At 34.5% G+C, this 25,009-nt stretch overlaps 1 protein-coding gene across 6 annotated transcripts in view; it reads right to left on the minus strand.

Moving 5' to 3' along the window:
* The window catches only part of MACROD2 (mono-ADP ribosylhydrolase 2), a 2,138,630-nt gene that overhangs the window by 1,890,920 nt on the left and 222,701 nt on the right, over positions 1–25,009 (minus strand). The window lies entirely within an intron of this gene.

Below are 25,009 nucleotides of genomic sequence, written 5' to 3' on the forward strand. Positions count from 1 at the left end.
ATATATAGTTGGCTTAACAGTGGATCAGAAATTCTCTCAGAAGGCTCACATTGTGCACTTCCAGAAAAGTTCATAGGCCATTTAGACCATTCCTTTACTTAAATGTCCTGTTGTAGAGGATAGTTATTTCCAAGGTTTCTTTGATATTGACACAAAGTATAATTATTAAATATAGGAACAGGTTAGAGGGAGACATTTTCGACTCTTTTTTAACAAGGACAGTTTCCAAAGATGATCTTTTCATCAAAATATTTCACATATGGTTTTACAAGAAGTCAGGAAAAGGACTAGATTTCTCCAAGTTTTTTTAAAACCTATCAACTTATTTTCTCCTATGAAAAAAAAATAGCATATACTACCAGATGAAGTTCAGAATAAGTCTTTCAAGGGAATAGAGAATTTGAGAGTGAGTGCTAACATGTGCCTTCTTTCCAAGTGTTACATTTTATTATGTGATTGACCATACCTTCGTCTAGGATGAGATAGGAATATTTCTTTATAAAATGTATAGGGCAGCTAGGTTGTGCAATGGTTAGAGCACTGGCCCTGGGTTCAGGAGGACCTGAGTTCACATCCGGCCTCAGACATATAATACTTCCTAGCTGTGTGACTCTGGGCAAGTCACTTAAGTCACTTAACCCCAACTGCCTCACTAAAAAAAAAAAAGTACAAAGTCAGCTAGCAGTTATGAAGAAAGAAAGCAGATGATCATATTCTTTTTCTAAGCTCACTAATATATTCAAAATCTGCATTGGAAAAATAAATGTTTAAATCCCTGGTAAATTTTCAAGGTTTGAGTCTTTGCCCCCAAGGGCAGTAGACAAATTGCATACCAATTGCCAAACAATATCTAAATGCTATCGATAAAAATAAGTCTCCAAATTTGGCACTGATATAGGAAATATAGAAAAGAGCATCTACACTTGAAAACTTATGACCTATACATTTAACAAGAATACATTTGGGAAGCTGAAACAAAAAAAAGATCACTCCCTTGCTGAATGTTCAACAAAGTCAAAAAATTGTTTTTTGGAAGCACCCACTTCAATTTCCCTTTCCTATTTAGAACAACAATGCTCTATCTTTCAGACATGTCTGTTTTTAAAGTATTCCCCTGTGCTACAGAAACTAAAAAATTCTGCTTTACTATCCTGGTTTCAGACTAAAGCATATTTTGTATCTATACACCAACACGATAGCTTTCATGAAGGCAGAAGCTTAAAAACATTCTAAAGAGAGGCACATAACATGTTCTAAACTAAAGCCCTTGAAACTGAAGATATTACAAGAGCCAAATCACCACTGAATTTACTTCAATAGCAGCTCATTTACCTGCTGCTAAAAAATTGTATCAACTGTTTTTTTTTCCTCTCTTATTCAGGGTTCCTACTTAAATAATAGGAGTAGATACTTTTACTTCAGAGCAGCCTCTGAATTGTAATTGTTGGATCAGGTTGATTTTTTGGGAGAAGGGGGGTTAAAGGAAGTGTTTTTCCTTTGGCCAAATGAATACACAATATTTTGTGTTTATTCGAGAGTTGAGAACCACCAAGTACTACATGGCTAGTCCAACTGAGTAAGCATTTGAATTTCAAAGAATATATCATTCTCATCTACCCAGAATAATAGATATTCAAGGGTTGTTGGGGACCTTTCAGACTATCTGAGTAAGAATTCCCTTATAAGATCATCAAAATTGGTCATCTAATGCTTAAAGACCTCCAGTGATACTCATTGCCTTCCAAGGAGCCCATTTTAATTTTAGATAGCTCTAACTGTTAGGAAATAACTCCTTTTATTGAGCCTGAGGGAAATAATATGTGTAATGGAAAGAGTGAGGAATCTAGAGTCAGATAGATAGTCTTGGTTCAAACCCTGGCTCTTCCATAGTCACTCCATGGTCTAGGGTAAATCACAACCTCTCTGGGCCTCAGTTTTCTCAATTACAAAATCAAGATGACCTCTGATGTCCTTTACAGCTCTAAGTCTATATCCCTTGAATAGATATCTTAAAGTCCTCCATCTAGTTCATGGGTTGCTGTTTGTTTTGTTTTGTTTGGTGGGGGGAGTTTTGGGGGAGGCAATCAGTGTTAAGTGACTTTCCCAGAGTCACACAGCTAGTAGATTTCTGAGGCCAGATTTGAACTCATGTCCTCCTAACTTCAGGGTCAGTGCTCTATCCACTGCTCCACACCTAGTTCCACCCTTCACTCACATCTAGTTTGAAATCAATGATCCTGCAACCTACCTCTCTGCAAATTCCACTTACTATTCCTTAATCACTAAATTAGTATGTACTGAATGTCTATAGTATACATGATATTGTACTTACGTAGAAGACACAAAAAAGAACTATGATAGACAATCCCTGCCATCTCCCAGGATCCTTAGCTCTGTACACAGGAGGTAGGTATTTAATTTTTATGGTATTGCTATTGTTGCAGAGATGATACATATCAATAGCAATTTAACCAGAAATATAAAGCAATGTACAAATAGTAAGTACAAAAAACAAGTGCTGCCCTAAGGTAGCTAACAGTAAAATAAACTGCCTTTCTCTCACTAGAGAACTCCAGGTAAAGGCTGGCTGGTAACTTGTAGAATACGTTGTAAGGGATATTCTGATACTTGAGTAGGTTAGGTTAGATGGCTTCTGCAGTTCCTTCCAAATCTGAGATTTTATGATTAGTGTGTCTGGAAAGCTTTGGCTGGTCTGGCATGTGCTTTGTACATTCCACTCAGGGGTAGCTCAAGTTCTTAGGAATTTTTTTTCTTCCATGAAGTCTAAATCTGCTTCTTTATTGCTTCCACTCAGGACTCTAAAAGTTGTTCTCTGGGGCCAAATATCAGTCTGTTCCCTTACCACTTCCCAAGGTTTTTTATATAGGTAAAATAAGATTAAAACATTAGGGGAGACTTAAAGAGAAAAGAAGACAATAACAAGTAAAATGAAATGTTATTTTGTATACATTAAAACACTATAAAAATGCTACCCATTATAAGAGAAACAAGAATTCTAAGAGACACAGAAGTGGACAGGAATGAGCCCTTACTCACTTTACCTTGGTAATGACAGGGATTAAAGTGTGATTTTAAAAGAATAAAATCAGTGCCAGGATTCCACTTGAACACTTGTCTAGATAAATATCAACAATACAAATTCAGGAAAACATGCCAGTTTGCTACTGAGGCCGACTACACTTTTGTCTTCCTACTAGCAAACTTCTCCCAAATAATCATTGGTTGTTTTAGGTTTTGCAGGAGATTCTTTATATCAACAGTCATTCCCTGAACACTACCTTGAAAGGCACAAACTCATTCCGTTTGTGATCTTCAATAGATTTGAACTCAGCATTTTAGAAATAAAACATTCAGCAATAAAATGTTAGTGGCTGAATTCACTACAGCACCCTTTTATAGCCCTACTGTGTCTTGTGAAAGCCATGGCATAATGGCATCGAAATGCTGTCCTCTTGAAGTATGTGTTCAAGTTCTGGTGCAGAATTTAAAACACAAAACCTATGAGAGCACTTCTAGCTATTGCATAGGGAGAAAGAAATCCTAAGGTTGCTAACCAAATAAGTGCCCAATACAGTTTTTAAATGGTTTCTTTGCAGTGAACTGACTGGGACATACAAAACAACAGGCATTTATAACAGATTTGTACCTCCTAGTTGAGTTTAGAACGAGACATCACAGAAATACAATATCTAAAGGAGTCATATTAAAGAGATTGTGTGCTGGCATTTCTTAAAATGACATCCTTAATTTAAAACAAAAAGAGTGGGAGTTTATGTTTTAGTTATTGATACTTTTGAACTTCCATAGAAAGACTTTGATGGAATGTGAATGCAAACTATGAAATCTAACTATTGAACTACCAGTGTTGTTTGATATGTAAAAACTACTCCAAGGATATAAAACAAAATCTTAGTGCAACATATTCAGTGGTACTTATATTTAATATCTTTTAGTGACACTTTGTAAAGATTTAAGCTAATTAATTGGGTCATATCTTGTATTAAAGTCAAACTTTGAAACTTAAAGTTTCATATACACCCAAACCCAGACTTGTCTATGTGTATCTCACTAATTCAATTCAACATTTATTAAGGAACTACCATGCAAGACACAGAAAATACAAAGACAAAAATAAAGTGGCCCCTGTCTTTAAGGAGACTACATTCTATTGGGTATAAAACAGGTAGAACAGCAAGGAACCCCAAAGGAGAGACAGGAGGCAGCTTGTGCTAGGTGAATCAAACCATCACCACTAACTCCATGAAGACCAGGACTGAGATAGCTTCAGGACCCTGAACCCCAGAGATTAAGGAATGGCAGTCCCTCCACCACCTGCATTAGTCCTCCTACTTGAGGCCCCACAGCCATCATCAAGGTAAATAATACCTGTAAAGAAGGGGCCAGCCACTCCCACCAGCTGCCAGTTGAAGCAGCAAGCCAGGACTCTGAATCTAAGAGTCTTGAGAATAGCAGTGCCACCATGACCACTGGTACTGCTTCCACTTTGGGTCCTGTAGCCCTCATTGAAGGGAGATAAGCCCACAAGCCCTAGTGATGGCAATAACTCCTACAATGATTGATCATGTTTCCAAGCCAGCACACACAGCCATCATCCTGGGAAGCAATCCCCATGAAGATGTGGACTGGCAATTTATTCTGTGAGTGCTGCAGTCACAGATGCTAAAGACTCAGAAAAAAATACTTCTAGACAACAAAGTCCTCAATGTTGTCAAATGGTTCAACACTGGTAATGATATGATTTTACCAGTCAAAATAATATTAAACAAGAAGTATTGCCATGTACTTTGTTGATATATCCTAAGGACCATGGGACCTTTCAATATCATAGGCAACAGAAACCTTCTGTATGTGTTGTCCCTTCCATGAGAATGTGATCTTCTTGAGAGTAGAGACTGCTTTGTTCTCTATTTGTATCCCTAGGGCTTAGCACAGGGCTTTGCACAAAGTAAGCACTTAATAAACTTTTTCATTCATTCATTATTTTCATTTTAAAAATGAAAACATTAACATTCTGAGAGTTTAGGTGACTTCCCCATAATCACACATCTACTGGGTGTCTAAGGAAAGATTTGAATCCAAGGTTATGGGCGTCAAGTCAAGTATTCTATCCATTACATGGCAAAGCAAATATAATGCAATACTTTATGACAAAAAAAAGAGTATACTCTACTACCTTTCCATCAGAGACCGGTATTGATTATGTTACCACAATCTTAGGGGAAATTAGTCTGATAAGAGAAGGAAAATATAACAGGTCTTTAACGATTTACTTCAATATTGTAAAAATGGTTTTAAAAATCCTTCATGGCATTATCCTAAATAATAATATAAACTTTGCTTAAATTAAAATATTTGTTTTGACCATATCTACTAAGCCAAAATCACAAAACTACTAAAGAAAACTAATATGAATAGAAAATACAACATTTGAAACTGTATCAGTTCATGTTTGTGGGAATCTTTTTTATTTTTGTTGGGAAGGGCAGATCTTAACAACTAGTAACATGTCCTGGGAAGCTCTAGACTTTTGCTGAAGTGCAATAGCTGACTGTGTAACCTGGAACATGGCCCCAGAGTTGTGTGAAATCTAAATCAACATATTGTATTTCTCTTCTCATAAACCACTTAGCTTCCAGACCTTATCTCTGTTTTGTAACTTGTCTTAACAAGACATTTTTATTTCTAGGTTAATCAGGTGCTCAATTATTTGAAGATATAAAAATAGTGTTAGCATATTTGTGTAGAGAAAACAATTGAAAAGATAGTCTTATAAAATAATCACCAGAATCTAAAGTATTATCCAAGTGTCAAGCTAAAAGAAAAAAGTTGAAATCAGGGGGTTAGTGTTATTCAACTACAGTAATAGTATTACTCAGAGTATACAGACCAATTCACAAACATGTTAATCCTTTCCCACCTCCCTAGACAAATTTCACACATTCTTTCCCAATTCTATAGATTTCCTCAGAGTTGTAGATAGAAAGATAGCAGCAGGAGCCATTAAAACTAATTAACACTTCACCTCTTTTGTAGTCTTTGCCATAAGACCTCTTTGGGGTCAAAGAAAAGCCTAGTTCAAATAAAATAACTAATAAAATGGTCTGAAAGGATATTTGCAAATTTCAGAGAAAAGGCAAAATAATGTCACTGCTAATATAAAATGTGCAAGGAGCAAGTTAGTGCTGCTTTGTTCTCAGGAAAAAAAAAACAAAATTACATGTAACCACATAAATTTAAAGAAACATTCTTAAGAAGGAACTTGGACAAATTTTTTATAATGTAGAAAAATTCTAATCAACTTTTATGTTGTAGCAACAGCAAAACTATTTTGTCAATCAGTTCACCTCCACCCATTCTGTTTTGTTCCAGATACAGGGTACTGACCTACCTTACTCATAAACATTTTCTAGGGCATGATATTCTATAGCTTCTCCCAGGACTCCTTTCTGTCTTGTGATTCACAAATTTTATGTAAATATATATTTTTGGCTAACTTACACCTTCATTCCACACAATGTTTCCTCAAACTGGAATGACAGTCATTATTTACACGTTATGCTGAAAAGAGAGTAGCCTTTTCCAGAAAGCCACCATAGCTTTAACTTTCCATTCAAGCATTTTAGAGGCTGATTTTTCAATACTAGAAGATAAAGCACCAATGCTGTTATGCCATTTTAGCTGAAAATCCTGGAAATGAAATAAATCTGTTTGGGCTATCAAGCTTATGCCACATCAATGTATCTTACCTTTCCATGTATACGTAATTAATCAATAGGACATAACAGATTACAGGGTGGCATGGATTAATGCAAGGTTCAAGTATTCAGCCACTGGGGGAAGCCAAGCACTATCGCAGTACCGTGGGAAGTATATCAATTAGACTTACTCCTGAGTAAAAGGTGTCTATTAAAGGTGCTAGAAAATAGGGACAGAAGAACAAAGGTAAGGGAAGTAATTATTGTTTAAGTACATATTTCTTTCTTTAGGATGAACATAACTAGAAATGTTATAAAATGAAATAAAAATGTCATAAAAATGAAAATATTTTATTTCAAAAATAGCTTCCTATGTTCACTCATTATTATGTTTTGGCCCTTTGGAACACTACAGTCTAAAGAAATAGATTATCCTTCATTTTTCCCAACCAAAAAGCATGAATTTGAACAACATGAATTCGCCAGAAAAAGTTCAAAGACAATTAGCCACTTTTTTCTGCCTAGCACATACATGTTCAAACCTGCTACGTTCAATTTCTATAATGAACAGACCTGGAAATGCCATCCTGGTAAAAACTCTAATATAAACAACCATACTAGGAGAACCCTGGGGCACAGACACTAAAGAAACTACCAATGCTCTACCAATTAATGAAGAGGGCATATAAGCTCATTAAAACTTGGAACAAAGGTTTTAAAATGTGCAGTGTAATTAATCACTATCTTTATTAAAAAGCATCATCAAAAATTAAAAATATAACATATACTAGGAAGTATACTAAAATAATACAACATTGGATGGATCTATTACTGGTTCTCTAAACATAATACTACCAGCTAGATGAAAAAAATAGGTATTTAAATTATGATCCATTAGGAAAGTAGATCGAAGAAATAGCAGTAAGGCAGAGTGAAATAAGCATCTGGAATTGGAGTAAAAATATGTAAGTTCAAATTCCAAGTCTGTGACTTCTTAGCTGTATTACCTGGAGAGTAACTTAGCTCTTAGGAACCTCAGTTTCCTTATCTATGAAAAGATGTCATTATACTAAATAATATCCAAGGTCCCTTACAGCTCTGAATCTAATACTCCTGCCATTTGAAAAATAATATTTAAAATGAAAATTTTTAAATGATGCATCATCTTATGACACTTCAATTAGTATTCATTACCATCACTGTTATGAAACTAAATACTGTATACTTGGCTATTAAAAATATCTGTGAGGCATGGTTTATCTATCAGCAAGAGCATTTCAATGTTTATTTGTTCTTAAGTGTTCTTAACCATCCAGAGAGGAAAAATCAGGCACATGAAAAATGACTATTTTGAATAGCATAAGATAGAATTAGGGGAGTGTGTGTATAGGACAAACATTGTAAATGAACAATGAGTGGGACTCAAAATGAAACAAGAGGAGAAATGAAACTCCTTTCATGTTTCCATACTTTTCTCTGAGGTAAAGGCCCATCTTTTAAATAACAAGACACTGCCAATGTTGTTGTATGGCTGCATGTCATGAATCATGGAAATTAAAAATTAGTATCACTCAAATGGCACTGGATTAGGTGCATGGTAGGTTTGAACAGGCTGCAAGATGTAACAAATGAGGAACTACAAAGAGAAACTATAGTAAACAACATCATCAAAGAAATATGTGATTTTAAAAGAAGACCTGGGGCAGTTAGGTAGAGCAATGGATAGAGCACCGGCCCTGAAGTCAGGAGGATCTGAGTTCAAATCTGACCTCAGACCAAACACTTGACACGTATGAGCTGTGTGACCCTGGGCAAGTCACTTAACCTCAATTGCCTAAAATTTTTTAAAAATTTAAAAAGATAAAAGAAGACTTGTTACATGGTGAAGTGAAGGTATAACTGATCAATAGCTTATGTTCTCCATTAATATCCTCACAATATTGAGAAAAGTTAAGAAAGACATTTGGTTGAGTTCCTATAGCAAACTTGTAGATGGATACTGAAAAGAATCACATGGAAGAGGCAGGAATGAATGAGACGAGATCAACATTTTTGAGGAAGGATCTATAGCATAGGGCTCACATATCTATTTGAATAGCTGAATATTCCCTATAAGAGAAACGTATCAGTTCCTTTTCATTTTTCCCATAAAAATGAAAATATATCTGTGATTCAATGAGTTATTTTGGGAATTGAGTCTTAATTCCATCTTTAAAATCAATGAATAATTTCACTGATAGTGATGAATAAACCCTGTCATCTAATTCAAAGTATTCACAGAATTAAAGAAGCTGAGCTGGCCAGGACCTCAAAGGCTACTCAGTCTAAATTATACTTGAACAAGATCTGACAAGAACCCATCTCTAGGCTACATTAAGAAAATATGGCTCGTTCTTCATGTGCTCATTCATCTCCCCATTCTATTTTGGGGGTTTGATTGATTTTAATCTGAATTTAACAAACACTAAATGAAATAAATATTTCCATATATACAGTAGAAATGAAAACATACACATGAAACTTGTTATTGTTCAGTCATTTTCACTGTTGTCCAACTCTTTGTGACCTCACTTGGGGTTTTCTTGGCAAAGATATTGGAGTGGTTTGCCATTTCCTTCTCCTGTTCATTTTACAGATGAGGAAACTATGGCAAACAGGATTAAGTGACTTGCTCAGGATCACATAGCTAATAAGTTTCTGAGGACAGATTTGAACTCAGGAAGAAGAGTCTTCCTGACTCCAGGCCAAGTATTCCATCCATTGTGCCACCTAGTTGCTCACACATGAAAGTGTAGATTTTAGTCTATATAATTTGCTTTTCTTTTTAGGTATGTAATAATTTCCATTTTTATTTATTCAAATGCATTTAAAGCATTTATGCTAGTATGAGAGTCTTTCTGATTTTTGTTCTGTTCTGTTCTCTTCTCTGTATTGAAAAAACAATGTCTCAAATAATTGACTTTTCTTTCTTTCTTTTTCTTTCCTCTACTATCCCTATGCCCTATCCTTTTCCTACCTCCATTGGGAAAAAGAAAAAAGAAAGACCTTGTAACAAATGTTTAATTCAAGCAAAACAAATTATCACATTGGCTATATCACAAAATACATAGCTCATTCTGCATTTTGAGACCATCCCCTCTCTGTCAAGAGTTAGTAGCATGCTTCATTATTAATCCTCTGGAATTATAGTAGGCAATTGCACTGATAAAAGTCTTTCAAAATTGTTCTTCTTTATAAAATTGTTATTGTTTAAAATATATTTGGTTTTGCTTACTGTACTCTGCATCAATATACATGTCTTGTTAGGTTTCTCATAAACTGTCCATACTGTTTCCTATGACATGGGTAACATTTCATTACATTCAAGGTGGGGGTAGCACTTAGTTTCTAGTTCTTTGGTACTACAAAAGTAGATAGATAAATCTGCTACAAGTATTTTTGTACATGTAGGTTCTTTAACTCTTTCTTTTCATGTTCAATTTTTATCACCTTTGCCAAGTCTAACAGATGAGGTAGGAAACTCAGGGTTCCTTTAATTTTCATTTCTCTAATTGTTACTGAGTTGAAGCATTTTTCCCTAAATTTATGAGACCAATTTTTTTTCTTATTTCCTTTGAAAACTGCCTGTTAGATCCTTTGACTTTTTATCTACTGGGGTATGCCTTGTTTTTTATGAATTTGAATCCGTTTATCTTGGAGATTAGCTAGACAGATTATAGATAGGTCTTACTATGTATCAGAAACTAGGGATACAGAAACTAACTAGCAAGATAATCCTTATTCTCAAAAAGATTACATTCTTATAGAAGAATATGACTCATAAAGAAATTGGAGATGGAGTGGGGTGGGGAAAGGTACCTATTTCATAGTTGAGAGATAGAATATTCTGGAGAGAGTTCTTGTGTGAGTGAGTTGAACTATGGATTATGAGATCTTTATAAAACTTTGCCGTAGAGATTCCCCCCAACCTCAGTTACCATTTTCTCTTCTAATTTTAGCTACATTGGTTTTCGTTGAGCAAGAACTTTTAAATTTGATATAAAATCTTCTGTGATAGTCTTTAAGGGTTCCTTGGTCACTAAAACTTCTCCCTACACAGATTTGAAGGTATTTTTTCTTTGTTCCTCTAATTTATTTGTCACCCTTTATATTTGAGTCATGTAGTCATGTATCCATTTGGAAGTTATCTTGAAATGTGATATAAGTTGATGGTCTATACCTATTTAGTGCCAAACTGCTTTCTATTTTCCCAGAAGTTGCTGTGGAAGATTAAGTGTTTATCCCAGAAGCTGTATGTCTTTAAGTTTATTGAACATTAGGCTACTGTGTTTATTGTCTTCTGCATGTTGTATACTGAATCTGTTCCCTGATCAACCTTGTTACTTTTTAAATAGTACCTAGTAGTTGTGATGATTATTGCTTTGTAGTACATTTTGAGATCCTGTACTGCTAGGCCACCTTCATTCTCTTTTTTTTTTTTCATTATTTCCCTTGAGATTCTTGACCTTTGGTTCCTCTAGATGAATTTCATTATTATTTTTTCTGGCTCTATAAAATAATCCATTGGTTTTGGTATGTGACAGAATAAGTAATATAAATAGTATCATATTTTTTACTATATAGGCACCTCTTGTACATTAGCAAGCCATATTTCTCCAATTATTTAGATATATCTTTATTCCTGTAAAGTGTTTTGTAATTGCATTTGTGTGTCTTGGTAAACAGACTAACAAGTATTTAATGTAGTCTGTTATTATTCTGAATGGAATTTTTTCTTTTTATTTCTTCCTGCAGGGTTTTGTTAATAACATATATATAAATTTTGATATATTTGTTAATAACATATATACATATATTTTGATGACTTGCAGATTATCTCATATTTAACAACTCTACTGAATTTCTTACCCATTTTAATAAATTTTAGTTAACTCAGTGTTCTTTAGATCAGAGGTGCTGAACTTGTGACCTGCTGGACCAGAGTAGCCCCAACCAGATATAACTGGGAAATGTTTAACAAAATAAATTAAAATACAGTATGACATGGATAATGTTGATTTGTAGTTTTCTAAGTCTATATGTGGGCAGCTAGGTGGTGTGATGGACTGAGTACTGGGCTTTGAATCAGGAAGACTCATCTTCCTGAATTCAAATCCAGCCTCAGACACTCACTAATTGCGTAACCCTGGGCAAGTCACTTAACAATGTTTGCCTAAGTTCCTCATCTGTAAAATGAGCTGGAGAGTGAAATGACAAACCACGCCAGTATCTTTGCCAAGAAATCCCCAAATGGGGTCATAAAGAGTCAGACATGACTGAAACAACTCAACAACAACAATAGGTCAATATATAGCCAGCAGGGATCTGTTTCTCTTTGAGTTTAACACCACTGCTCTAGATAAACCATCATATCATACACAACAGTGAGAGTTTTGCTTCCTCTTTGACTATGTTTATTCTTTTGATTTTTCTTATCTTATTGCGATAGCTAAAATTTATATCACTATGTTAAATAGTGCTAGCAATAAAGGTAACCCCATCTTTACCATTGTTCTTATTGGAAATGTCTCCAAACTTTCTGCATTATGTGTAATATTTGCTCTCTTTGATACATACTACTTACATGTTAAGAAAAAGTCTATTCCTCCATTTTCTAATTTTTTTTAGAGAAATAGGTATTATATTTTGTTGAAGGCATTTTAAGCATTTCTTAAGATAATTATGCAGCTTTTTACAATTCTATTATCCTTTTTAATATACTCTATTGTGCTCATTTTTCATATCAATATTTTTATGTTTGTGGTTTTCCTTATATTGAACTAACTCTATATTTCTGATAGAAAAGTATCTTGTTTTTATAATATATTTACTAATATTTTATTTAATATTTTTGCATCAATGTTCACTGGGGATATCAGTTCATATAATTTGTTTCCTCTGCTTTGTCTCTCCTTGGTTTAGGTATCAAGATTATATCTGTATGATGGAGAGGGTTCTTTTCCTATTTTTGAAGCAAGTTAAAGTAAAACTGATATTAATTTGTCTTTGAATATTTCATAGAATTCACTTTTAAATCAATCTATTCCTAGAATTGATTTGCTTTTTTTTTAATACTAAATTTGGGAGTTCATTTATGGCTTGTTCTATTTCTTTTTCTGAAACTGGGTTAGCTAAATAATCCATTTCTTCTGCAAATTGGGATATTTTTATTTTTGTAAATATTCACCCACTTCATCTAAGCTACTGGTTTTCTTAGCATGTAATTGAGGAAAATAATTTCTTTTAATTTCCTTTATTTCCTCTTCAATTATTGTGAATTATCTATTTATGTTTTAAAATATGAACAATTTGGTTTTCCTCTTTGTTTTTAAAAAATCATGCTAGCCTGTCTGCTTATCTATTTTGTCTTTTTTTAAGCCAGTTTCTGATTTTATTTATTAATTCAATGGGTTGTGTTTTTTAAAGTAGTTTTTGTTTTGTTTTGTTTCCATTATATTGATCTCTTCTTTGATTTTCAAAATTTCTACTTTGGCATTTAGTTAGCTTTTTATTTGTTAACTTTCTAGTTTTTTTTAATTGTATGACCATTTCATTAATTTGTTCTTTTTGTTGTTTTTGATGAAAGCATTTAAAGAACTAATTTTGCTATAAGGACTACCTTAGCTGCATCTTGTAAGTTCTGTTATCTCATTGTTATTTACTTTCATGAAATTTCCTATTATTTCTAAGAATTGTTCTTTGACCCAATGATTCTTTATTACTAAATTATTGTCTCAATTTAATTTTTAATGTTTTTCTCAAAGATCTTTTATTGAATATATTTTTTATTACAGTGTGGTCAGTAAAGGATGTTTAGTACTTGTTCTTTCAAGCATTGTGAGGTTTTTATATCACAGTACATTGACAATTTTTGTAAAGATGCTATGCAGGGGTGAAAATTGACATATTTATCATCTCTAAATTCTATTCTATATCTCTAAGTTCTATTCAGGTCTTTAACTTCATTCTTCCTTATTTTTGCTTATATTTCTCTAAATCTGAAAGGGCCACAATAAGGTGCCACACTATTATAATTCAATTGTTTATTACTCTCTACAATGTGATTAATTTTTCCCAGAAGTATTTAGATGCTGTGATATTCAGTATATGCACATAAATTATTGATATTGCTATATTATCAAAGTACCTTTAAGCATAATGTAGTTTCCATGCTTTGTCTTCTCATTGTATCTATTTTTACTATAGCCTTGTCTAAAAGCATGATAGCTACCCTTTTTTGGTTGGGTTTTTTTTAGTTTACCTAAAGCATAGATATCTTCTGCGCCAGTCATGAACTTGGACAGACTTTGAGAGATAATAGAGGATAAAAGGGCCTGGCATGCTATGGTCCATGGGGTTACAAAGAGTGAGGAATTACTGAATGACTGGACAACAACAAAGAGATGAAGAATGAATGAATAAAGGCATTTGTTAAGGGTATATATTATAAAAAATATCAACGTGGAGGAAGGGATTAGGGAATAAATATCCTTTGAACCTCACTTTCATTTGAACTAGGTAAAGGAAGATTGAACACACACACACACACACACACACACACACACACACACACATACACTTATACACACACAAACAATATCAGGGTCTTTTCCAATGAATCCCTTTTTCTCATTATGTGGCCAAAGTATTTAAGCTTCAGCTTCAGCATTTGAACTTCCAGTGAATAGCCTGAATTTGTTTATTTAACTACTGACTGATTTGATTCCTTTGCTATCCAAAGGACTCTAACAAATCTTCTCCAGCACCAAAATTTGAAAGCATTGATTTTGTAGCACTCAGCTTTCCTCATAGTCTAACTCTCACAGTTATGTGCCCCTATTATGTGAGATAATGAGTTTTCTTCCTCCTTTTTTCCTCATCAGTACAGTAACACTATCATTTCCATTTTTGCCTTCTCCTAAGATCATTAAAACAGAACAAAATCACCCTAGGATGTCTATCTTATTTAACTTTTTTGTGACTTTTAGAAACATTAGGGTTCTGAGAGGACACATATTTCTTCTCCCTCTATAAGCATGTATACAATTCATCTTCACATAGCACCTTCAAATTCATACATACATACATATACATATATACATATATACATATATGCATATATATACATATAATACATATATATACATATATATATACACATATATACATATATATATATACATATATATGTATATATATATATATATATATATATACACATACTTCTCTACGTTTATATTGTCTCTTGGAATTTCATTTCAAAGTGTCTGCTTAGGGGTCTCTTCATCACAAATGTCTGAAAATCTTCTATTTCATTAAAGGTCCATTCTTCCTACAAGATTTTGCTCAGTTTTGACAGGAAGGATATTCTTGGTTGTAGGCCTTTTGGAATACTGTCTTAAAAGCCTTCATCCTGTAGAAACAACTACAAAGTTTTGTATGATTCAGACTGTGGAATTTTTAGTACTTGAACTCGTTCTTTTTGGCTGCTTGTATCATTTTTGGGGGTAAAAAGCTATGTATTTGGGATATGACATTCTTGGGAGTTTCATTTTGGGGTCTCCTTTCAAAAGATTTCAGTGAAATATTTCTATTTTTATTTTGCACTCTGGTTTCAAGAGATCTGGATAGTTTTCATTTCTCATTACTTGAATATGCTTTTTCTATAATGATTTTCAGATAGATCAATGATTGTTAGATTATCTGTGCTTAACCAGTTTTCTATATCATGCTGGTCTGGCACTAACTACTGTTTAAAATAAGTTATCTGAGTTGCCATCTTCATATCTGTGTCATATGTGCTAATTGGGAAGGTTTGTTCTCTACCACTGTGTTCTGTCTTCTTCTTCTACAGGATTTTACCTGGTAATCTTATCAGCTCATATGGTTTCATAATCATCTCTATGCAAATTCATCTCATATCTACTTGTCCAGCTTTAACCTCTCACCTTAACTCCAGTCTCACATCTCCAACTATTTATTACATAATTTGAACTGGATGTCCTAAAGAAATCTTAAATTCAATATATCTACAACTGAACTCTTCTGCATCAAAAAAAAAAAAACCTCCCCTCTTCCTAACTTCTCAATGACTTTAGAGGGTACTACCATCCTCCTAGTCACCCAGGCTGAAAAACAAGGTGTCATCCTTGACTCCTCATTCTCTCAACCCCCACATCAGTAATGAAGTCCTGTCATTCCTATCTTCATAAAATCTCTTATGTATTTCCTCTTCTCTCTTTTGACACTGCAACTACCCTGGTTTAGGCACTTACTAACTCATGCCTGGACTATTGGAATAGCCTTTTGGCTTATTTCCCTGACTAAATTCTCTCCCTGTTCCCATCAGCTATAAAATTGATCTTTCTAACTCCATTCAATAAATTCCAGTGGCTCTTTATTATCTCCAGAAATTAATATAAAATCCTCTACTTGGTCCTTAAAAAGCCCACCTTCTACAAGAAACCTTTCCCAGTGCTTTCTCTCTGACAACTACTCCCAATTTGGCATGTATACCTCTTGTTTTTACATAGTGGCTTACATGTTGCTTACCACATTAGGTATGTTCCTTGAGATTCAAGACTGGTTTTTTTTTTAATTTCTTTGTATCCTCAGGATTTGCCAGTCCCTAGCATATAGTAAGGGCTTAACAGGTGCTAGTTGAGCAACTTACTGCTATAAGTTCAAGTTGTTTAGCACTTTTTCCTTCTACCTACCATATCTTGTCTCTGTTTTAGTGCTTTTGCAGAGTTCTGCAAGTCTTCTTTGTTCTCCTGGATCAGCTAGAGCATAGCATAGCTGATTCTCTTTGGTTTTCTTTATCAATATTCCATCTGGTACATTTTAGAGGTTTACAAGAGTCCTGGGGTTCTGTAGAACTAGAGTTCTGTAGTTCCTCTCTTTCCTCTATTCTGTATCATATAATCCCTTGACATCATCTTCTATTCTCTCCTTCACTCCAAATTCTAACGAAAATGTGACCTTTCTCCTCATCAAGGTCAATTTCTCCACCTGTGTCTTTCTCCTCCCCTCTCCTTTGGTAACTTCTATTATTCCCTTTTTCTCTATTCTTTAATCTCTCATTATGAACTGGCTCAGTCCTACAAACACACTCAGGTACTGCTCATACTTTAAAAACCTACCATAGAGCCCCACTATCCCTCAAATTATCTTCATCTATCTCTTTTCCCCTTTAAAGTCAAATGCATACACTCCTTGTCTCCACTTCTTTTCCTCCTTAGTCATTCCAATCTAATCTCTGACTTCATCACTCAACCAAATTGCTCTCACCCAGAGTAGACATGATTTCTTAATTTTCAAAATCTAATGTTTTTTTTCTCAGTCTCCATTATTCTTAACCCCTCTGTAGCATTTGACCTCTCATTCTGGATATTCTTTTCCTTCCTAGTTTTTGTGACATTGTTCCATCTTGATTCTTCTCCTATTTGTTTGACAAACTTGATCAGACTTTGCTGGGTCATCATGTATGCACTGCCCCCTAACTCCAATTGTACTTCAACTCCTATTATCTCCCTATACTTTCACCTGGAGTTGTGACTTCAATTTCCAAGGGCTTAATTATCATCTCTAGACAGGTTGCTTAGTTCTAATGCTTCTTTTGAATTCCAGTACTTCATCAGCAAATGATCACTGGACATTTCAACCAGACCTCCCATAGGTGTTTAATACTCAACATACACAAAATAAAACTCTTTTATCTTTCCTCCAAATAAGACAATCTCTATTCCTAACTTTCCTGTTTCTGTCAAGACACTACCATTTTTTCCAAGACATTTAGGTTTACAACTTCAGTGTCATCTTTGACTCTTCACTCTCACTCAATCCTTCCACACTGAATCAGTTGTCAAGGCTACTCAATTGCACCTTCAAATAGCTTGAAACCAACTCTTCTTCTATACTCATAAGGCTATCACTCGAGTTCTGGTCCTCACCAATTCACACCTAGATTATTGCAATAGCCTTATAATTGGTCTCCCTGAAATCTCTTCCTCTCTAAGGATATAGCAAATAGATGCTACACTGGTATTACCAAAGAACAGGTCTCAAAAATTCATGCCACCATCCAAGAAGCTTTGATGGCTCCTATTGCAAACTCCTTTGGTATTTAAAACTTCATAATTATATTCCAATTTATAGCCCCTGAAAACACAAACAAATGCCTCATAACCATCATATTCTTCCATCAACCTTGGTATGTGTAAGAATGTACTTCAGACTTTAAAGGGGAAATATTCTGTACTAACTGTTTTACTACTTTATTTCTACTACTTACAATATTTGTTGTTGTTCAGCAATTTTTTTTTAGTCCTAGCCAACTCTTCATGACCCTATTTGTGATTTTCTTGGCAAAGATACTAGAATGGTTTTCCATTTCCCTCTCCAGCTCATTTTATAGATAAGGAAACTAAGACAAATAGAGTCAATGACTTGTCCAGGGTCACACAGCTAGTAAGTGTCTAAGGCTGGATTTGAATTCAAGAAGATGAGTCTTCCTGATTCAAAGCCCAGTATTCTATCCATTGTACCACCTAGCTGCTCACATATTGACTTAAAAAAAAACTACAAATCAACATTATCCATGTCATGCTGTATTTTAATTTATTTTGTTAAACATTTCCCAATCACACAGCCAGTAAAGGTCTCAGGTCAGATTTGAACTCACTAAGATGAGTCTTCCTGACTCCAGGCCTGGCACTCTGTCCACTACACCACCTCATTGTCTATTTACAATATGCCACCTTAGTAAATATCATTTTCTAAGTGCAAATTAGCTCTGCCTGATAATTGACAGGGATCATGCTAGTGGAAGCTCCTAAATGACAGCACTAGAAACCCCAGAGATGCTCAAGGTCATCTCCAGAACCTTGAGGGTAGTATTGGTCTGTTTGCATACAGGGGAATTTAACTTACTAATCTAATTGGAATGAAGAGAATGAGCCCAGAAGGGATTCTATACTTTTTTTTTCCTATTCCATTCCTCTCCCCACCCCCAGCCTCTTTTTCCTACCTCTATATAACCTTTCTTTTTTTCTTTCTTCTTTCTTGCCTTCCCTTTTGTCCTTATCCTCTATCCCTTATACCAATGGTGGATTCAGGAAAAGACAGTCCTAGAACACTGAAGTTTAGTTATTTAGAAGAGATCTATGAAAATTCCCCACACTGGCAAATATAGTATTCTCTTCTAAAGCTAAATCACAATTTAATGTGTAAAGGGATAGGGCTTTCATGAAATTTTCTTAGTTATCTCCTGAGCCCTGTTCAAATTTTCATGAATACAGTTCTGACATAGTAAGTCCAAATTCTATGATTTAATGCCATTTGAGCAGAAAGTATAAAACTAAAGGTCAGGAAACTTACTCTGGGAAAATAGGAAGATAGAAAATGAGGGAGGGAGGGAAAAAGAGGGGGAAGAAAGGGCCCCTTCATCAAAAAGTAACTATCAAAGTTATTTTACTACAATGATCCAGATAACTTCAGAAGATGTAAACCATTTTAATCCAGGACTTTTAACTACTTAAATTCCATCTTCCATTGCACATTGCCAGAATCTAGCTGACATGCTCTTCAAAGACTCAAAGAACAGAATTCAGCAGTGACTTGAGTTAGACAGGACTCTTCTGAGGTTTTCCCACCGACAGCTGTTTGCTTTGGGCTTATGTAGTACCAAAACAACTCAGGAGGTGAATAATGTAGCCAGCACCATGTTCCAGTCCAGGCGTTTTTATTACAGTGATTTTAGCTCTGGGCAAGCTGCCGTAATCAGCACATTTTTGACAGGAAATTCACTGACTATGTATTTTCTTCTTAAACTGTATGCAGCACTTAGACTACTTCTGAGTAAGATGCATGGAATGACTCTAATCAACACATTGTGGTTAGAACAGCTAGACGTAACATTAACAATTTTTTATGCCTTAATTGTCAAAACTGTTTGCTTTTCAGGCAAATTCAATCAACTTTAATGTTCAAAGTAAAATCACCCAAACCAGTTATCATCCCACAAAGCAAACAATGTATATCCTTCTACCACTGACTACTTCCCTTGAGATTAAAAAGACTGTTGAAAAGAAGGACATGGCTGAAGAAGCCACATAGACCAGATGAAGTAAAACAGGCATTCCTCAAGCCTGGGATGGGGGTAGGAGAAGAGAAAGACGTTTTCAATTTTACCAACATCGAAAATCCCAAATATCAAAACTTCAATATATTTAAATTTTATTGTTATTCTTATTTTTTTTGTCTGAGAAAGAAATAGAGGTGGCTCAGTAGTAGAGTTGGAGGAGTAGAAGTGTCCCAGACTCCTCCATCAGACCAAAGGTTCCCTGAAAGCTGGTAAAAAGGAATACTTTTCCTTCTCTCATCTCCCTGCATTACATGAGTAGGGTCCTATGAACCACATATTTGGGGAAGTTCAAAGTTCCTTGCTATCTCCCATAATAGTTACAGGTATTGTGCTGAACTATCCAGCCTCCATTCCTGGTGACAGTTCTTTTTCATCTGGCCTGGTTGGCCACACTTGTTGCTTGCAGCAGTTCATCTACTAAGTGACTATTCGGATTCACACTTCAGATATTCTTCCTACCTTACACTAACACAAAAATCACAAGGGAAGAGGAGGTGAGGTTGGGACAGTCAGAGAAGGACTATATACTTTTTCTCTCCAATTGGGTGCACGTCCTTGGCAAAGTTGTGAGGTCAATCAAATTCTGAATTAATTTATGAAAATTAATGTGTTCTCTCTTCTCAGTGGTGTTGGCATTTAAAAAAAAATAAGTTAGAGAAGATAATCCTGAAACCATAAAAAAGAGCCCTCATTTTAGGCTGAATGGCAGACCCAATGAGGAAGATCTTTCGGCAGACACAGTATAGGGCTGAACTGTGTAGCCTCTATCCCTAGTGATGGCTTTTTTTCCACGTAGCCTATGCTGGCCACAGCTGCTGCTAGACAGATTGGAACAAGGTACATTTTTTTAAATGAGACTATTATTATGATTTCATTAAAATACATAGCACATAGGTTGGACTTCCTATGGAACATTTGAGGGAAGGCATGGACTAGAATCTCACAGGATGAGAAGGCAAATGGGTTGATATGTACTGTTCTAGGGAATAACCACATTAATCATAGAACCAATGAAGTATTAGAAAAGTATGTATTATTTTTTTACATATATAAATAATTTAGCTTCACAAAATGCATATTTAAATTAAAAGTTATCAGGACTTGGTTCCTTTTGCACTATAAGATATGCCATAACTCTATTTAATAACTTGTTATATACAAATGTGACCTGACATGAAATCCACTCATCAGCGAGCCTATCTTATGGGAAATATCGCATTTATATAATCTTTCTAAGTTAAAAATTGCTATATAGACTTTAAATAGCCCTCTCAGAGGAAGAGAATTTATTAGGGATAATGCTAATAGCATACATATGTGGTCTTTAATGTTTCCAAAACACTTTAATACATTATCTCATTTGATCTTCACAAGAACTCTGTGAAGTACGTGCTATTACATACATTTTGCCTGTGAAGAAATTGAGTTGCAGGGAAGTTAAGTGACTTGCCATGGTCACAAAAGTAGTAAATATCTAAGGCAGGATTCAACTCCAGGTTTTTCTAATTCATAGGTTAGCATTCTATCCATTAGGCCACATTGCCTCTCAGTGGGGATTAAAATCTGTGTAATATTTGACATGGCATCAAATCAGCCTCTTAAATACCCCCCCAAAACAGTTGCAGATGACATGTAATGACTATAAAATATCAAATGAGAAAATATTTGTAAAGCATTTAACACAGTGCTAACACATAGTAGCATAGTGCCTGGCACATAGTGGGTACTATAGAAATGTTTATTCCCTTCCATTCCCCCTTGTCCCACTTTCTCCTAAAATATGAATTATTATGGTTAATGACACCTTGTACAACACCTTAACAACAGATTTACATTAACAAGGGGTGAAAGGAAGAGGTATTTTTTAAAAGACATATACTTGTTCTTTTAAAATCAAGACTATTTTAAAAAAAAAAATACACACTTTAACAAAATTATAAATGGTTAGGTTTTATCCTCCTCCAGAGAAAGGCTGAGAAATATACAGAGTTCTTAGTTGTGCACAAGCTCAATTTGAGGCAAAAATATAACTTTAGCAATTGAAAAAATAATCTGATCATTTTCCTTTTATTGTAGACTTGTGGGTGCATAGTATACTATGGCTGAGTCATTTGCAACTTATCAATGAACAAACATTTATTATCTACTATTTGCCAGGTACTATACTAGTTTCTGGGGAATACAAATAATAAGAATAAAGCAGTCTTTATTCCCAGAATTTTCATTCTAATCAGGGACAGAAGAATTACAATATAAATATATGCAGCATAAATATAAAGAGATTGGGTACAAATAAATCAGTAGTTAAAAACAAGGTAGTTTGGGAATGAGGGCATTAGCTGGAGGGAAGATCAGGAAAAGCTTCATGTGCTTGAATTGAGTCTTGAGGGGGAAAAAGAGATTCTTTGAGGTGGAGGTGAGAAAGAAGTACATTTTGGACAGGTGAGGTGGCAGGTATAAAAGCGATGAGATTGGAAATGGAGTAAAACTAGAAGGAACATTGATATGTCCCCTGGCCCTTCCTTCAGACAAAATAGTGTTAGAATATGAGATTATTCTTAACCTTCATTTGAAAATTGTTATGTTCTGTTTGTTTCAAAATATAACTTCTGGGAAACAAGACATTAACACTTCAAGAAAAAAAAAGGTGTTTTTCTTTTTCATTTTTTTTTGTAATGAGATGGAAGCCTACAAAGCTGAATAAAGAAATTAAATTGATGGTGATCAATCATCACTATTTAATCATCAGACAAGAAGAATTGGGAGTGAGATGGAAGATCTCTCCACTCCTCAATGAGAAGCCAGATAGAAGAAAATTTGACCTTTCAAAATATTGGTTTTTTATGTGGGACGAAAGAGAGAAAGGTAGGAATTCTGGGGGAAACTATAGTAATGTAAAAAACAAAAGATATCAATTAAAATGTATTCTTAAAATTTTAAAGTACTATAGAAATGTTAGCTATTATCATTACTATTTATATTACATTTGCTGAGTGGGGGGCAGGGGAGAAGGATGTGCTCAAAAGTCTCAAGGATGTAAAAAGCAACTTAGGTGGCACAATGGATAAAGCACCAGTCCTGCAGTCATGGAAACCTAAGTTCAAATCTAACCTCAGACCCTTACTAACTGTGTAACCTTGGACAAGCCACTTAACCTCTGTTTATCTCAGTTTCTTCAGTTGTAAAATGGGGTAATAACAGCACCCACTTAGCAAGTTTGTTGTGAGGATTAAATGAGATAATAACTGTAATGCACTTAGCAGAGTGGCTGACACATATTAAGTGTTATATAAATGTTAGCCATCATTTTTATCAGGTCATCTAGGTGGTGCAGTGGAAAGACTACTGGACCTAGAGACAGGAAGACTTATCATCTTCTTAAGTTCAAATCTGGGCTCGGACACTTAAATAGCTGTGAAATCCTGGGCAAAGCACTTAACCCTGTTTGCCTCAGTTTCTTCATCTGGAAGATTCAAATGGAGAAGGAAATGATAAACCATTCCAGTATGTTTGTCAAGAAAACTCCAAATGGAATCGTGAAGAGTTGAACATAACTGAAAAGAAATGAATAATTAATTCATATTATTATTATATAATTATCGAATAAACCATGTGAAACTGCTATATAATTAATACTGCTTTTATTGGTTATCAGAAAGCCTCTGACTTAGTTTTATACACATAACTTTTTCAAGTACTGTATATACAATCTATAATATATTATATGTAATAGACTCACGTTTATTGTGAACTCTAATTTGATATCCAAATGGAAAGTGATTCTCTCTTTAAAATATACCACTAACACAATAATGGCAAGAACAAATGATATTTAATGAAACAGTTTGATGTCTATAAATTTCATCTAGCCTAGAAGCCATTACCATGTCTTCTAAATAGAACTAAGTATGCCTTCCAGATTAAAGAGGGTGCTGAAACAAAATCTGATATTCATGGAACAACTGGGTTTAATGTTAACACACACACACACACACACACACACACACACATACACACACTAAAGACCTTCTCCATCTTACCCTTCAAAGATATCAGGCTATCACTTGGATTCACTGAATCAAAATTTCTTAATATATGCCAAGGAAAGATAGGGGTTACAAGTCTGAATCATGAATGCGGGAGTCAAATTGAAGTAACAGGTGAAAGCAATATTTATATTTTTTTTTACTTTTCCAGGCAAGATAACATTAATTGTAAAACTCAAAGAGAAATATATGACTGTGTAAGTCAAGAAACTTAATGGCATCCTGAAATCAAAGTTCAGTTGAAAAAGCAAGTTTAAAACGATTAACACTAATACAATATCATTTTAACATGTACTTTGAGAATTGTCATATCTACCATAATACACTTGGAAAGTCTAACAAAAATATGTACAATATTAATGAAATTATGACCTCATCCCCCTTTGATAGCCATGAAAAAACTAATATTTCCTCATCAAAAAGGAGGAACCTTTCAGAAATAATTTTCAAACAAGAAGACATCATTTCACCCAACACTGAAAATCCATGAATTTTACATACATACATACCACTGGATTTATTTAACATAACTGAAACTAGTTTTTCCACCCCCACCTGACCCCACTGGAGTTCATAAAATGCCTACAATCCATAAGTGGAATCAAAAGGCCTGCAACAAGCCACATCCACATGAACTCAATCAACAATATGTTGACAAATGAACAAGTGACTGAGTCATAATTTATTTATGGAAATAGAGAGGTTTATGATAGCACTTCAAAACCTGATCACAACCACCAGTAATTATAGGTGAGGTATCCTTAAGCAGTACAGAATTACTGATCAAAGCAAATTATGCAAAGACATGGTAAAAGCTGTGTAATACAGCACTGAAGGCTACAAAATTTTAGCACCTATTGAATACTTAGGCAAGGTAGCTAGAAATATACAACAGAAGCTCAATATCTTTCATAAATCAACAGAAAGCAAACCCAAGTCCTATAAATACAGACATCAAATCATCCTTGAGAATTCAATAAATAAACAGTACTAGGATCAGATTATTATCATAAGTAGAAGTGCTGCCCATATTTACCTGGATA

This window comes from Phascolarctos cinereus, unplaced genomic scaffold (genome assembly GCF_003287225.1).
Source record: "Phascolarctos cinereus isolate Bilbo 61053 unplaced genomic scaffold, phaCin_HiC Scaffold_2;HRSCAF=192, whole genome shotgun sequence".
NCBI classification, from domain to species: domain Eukaryota; kingdom Metazoa; phylum Chordata; class Mammalia; order Diprotodontia; family Phascolarctidae; genus Phascolarctos; species Phascolarctos cinereus.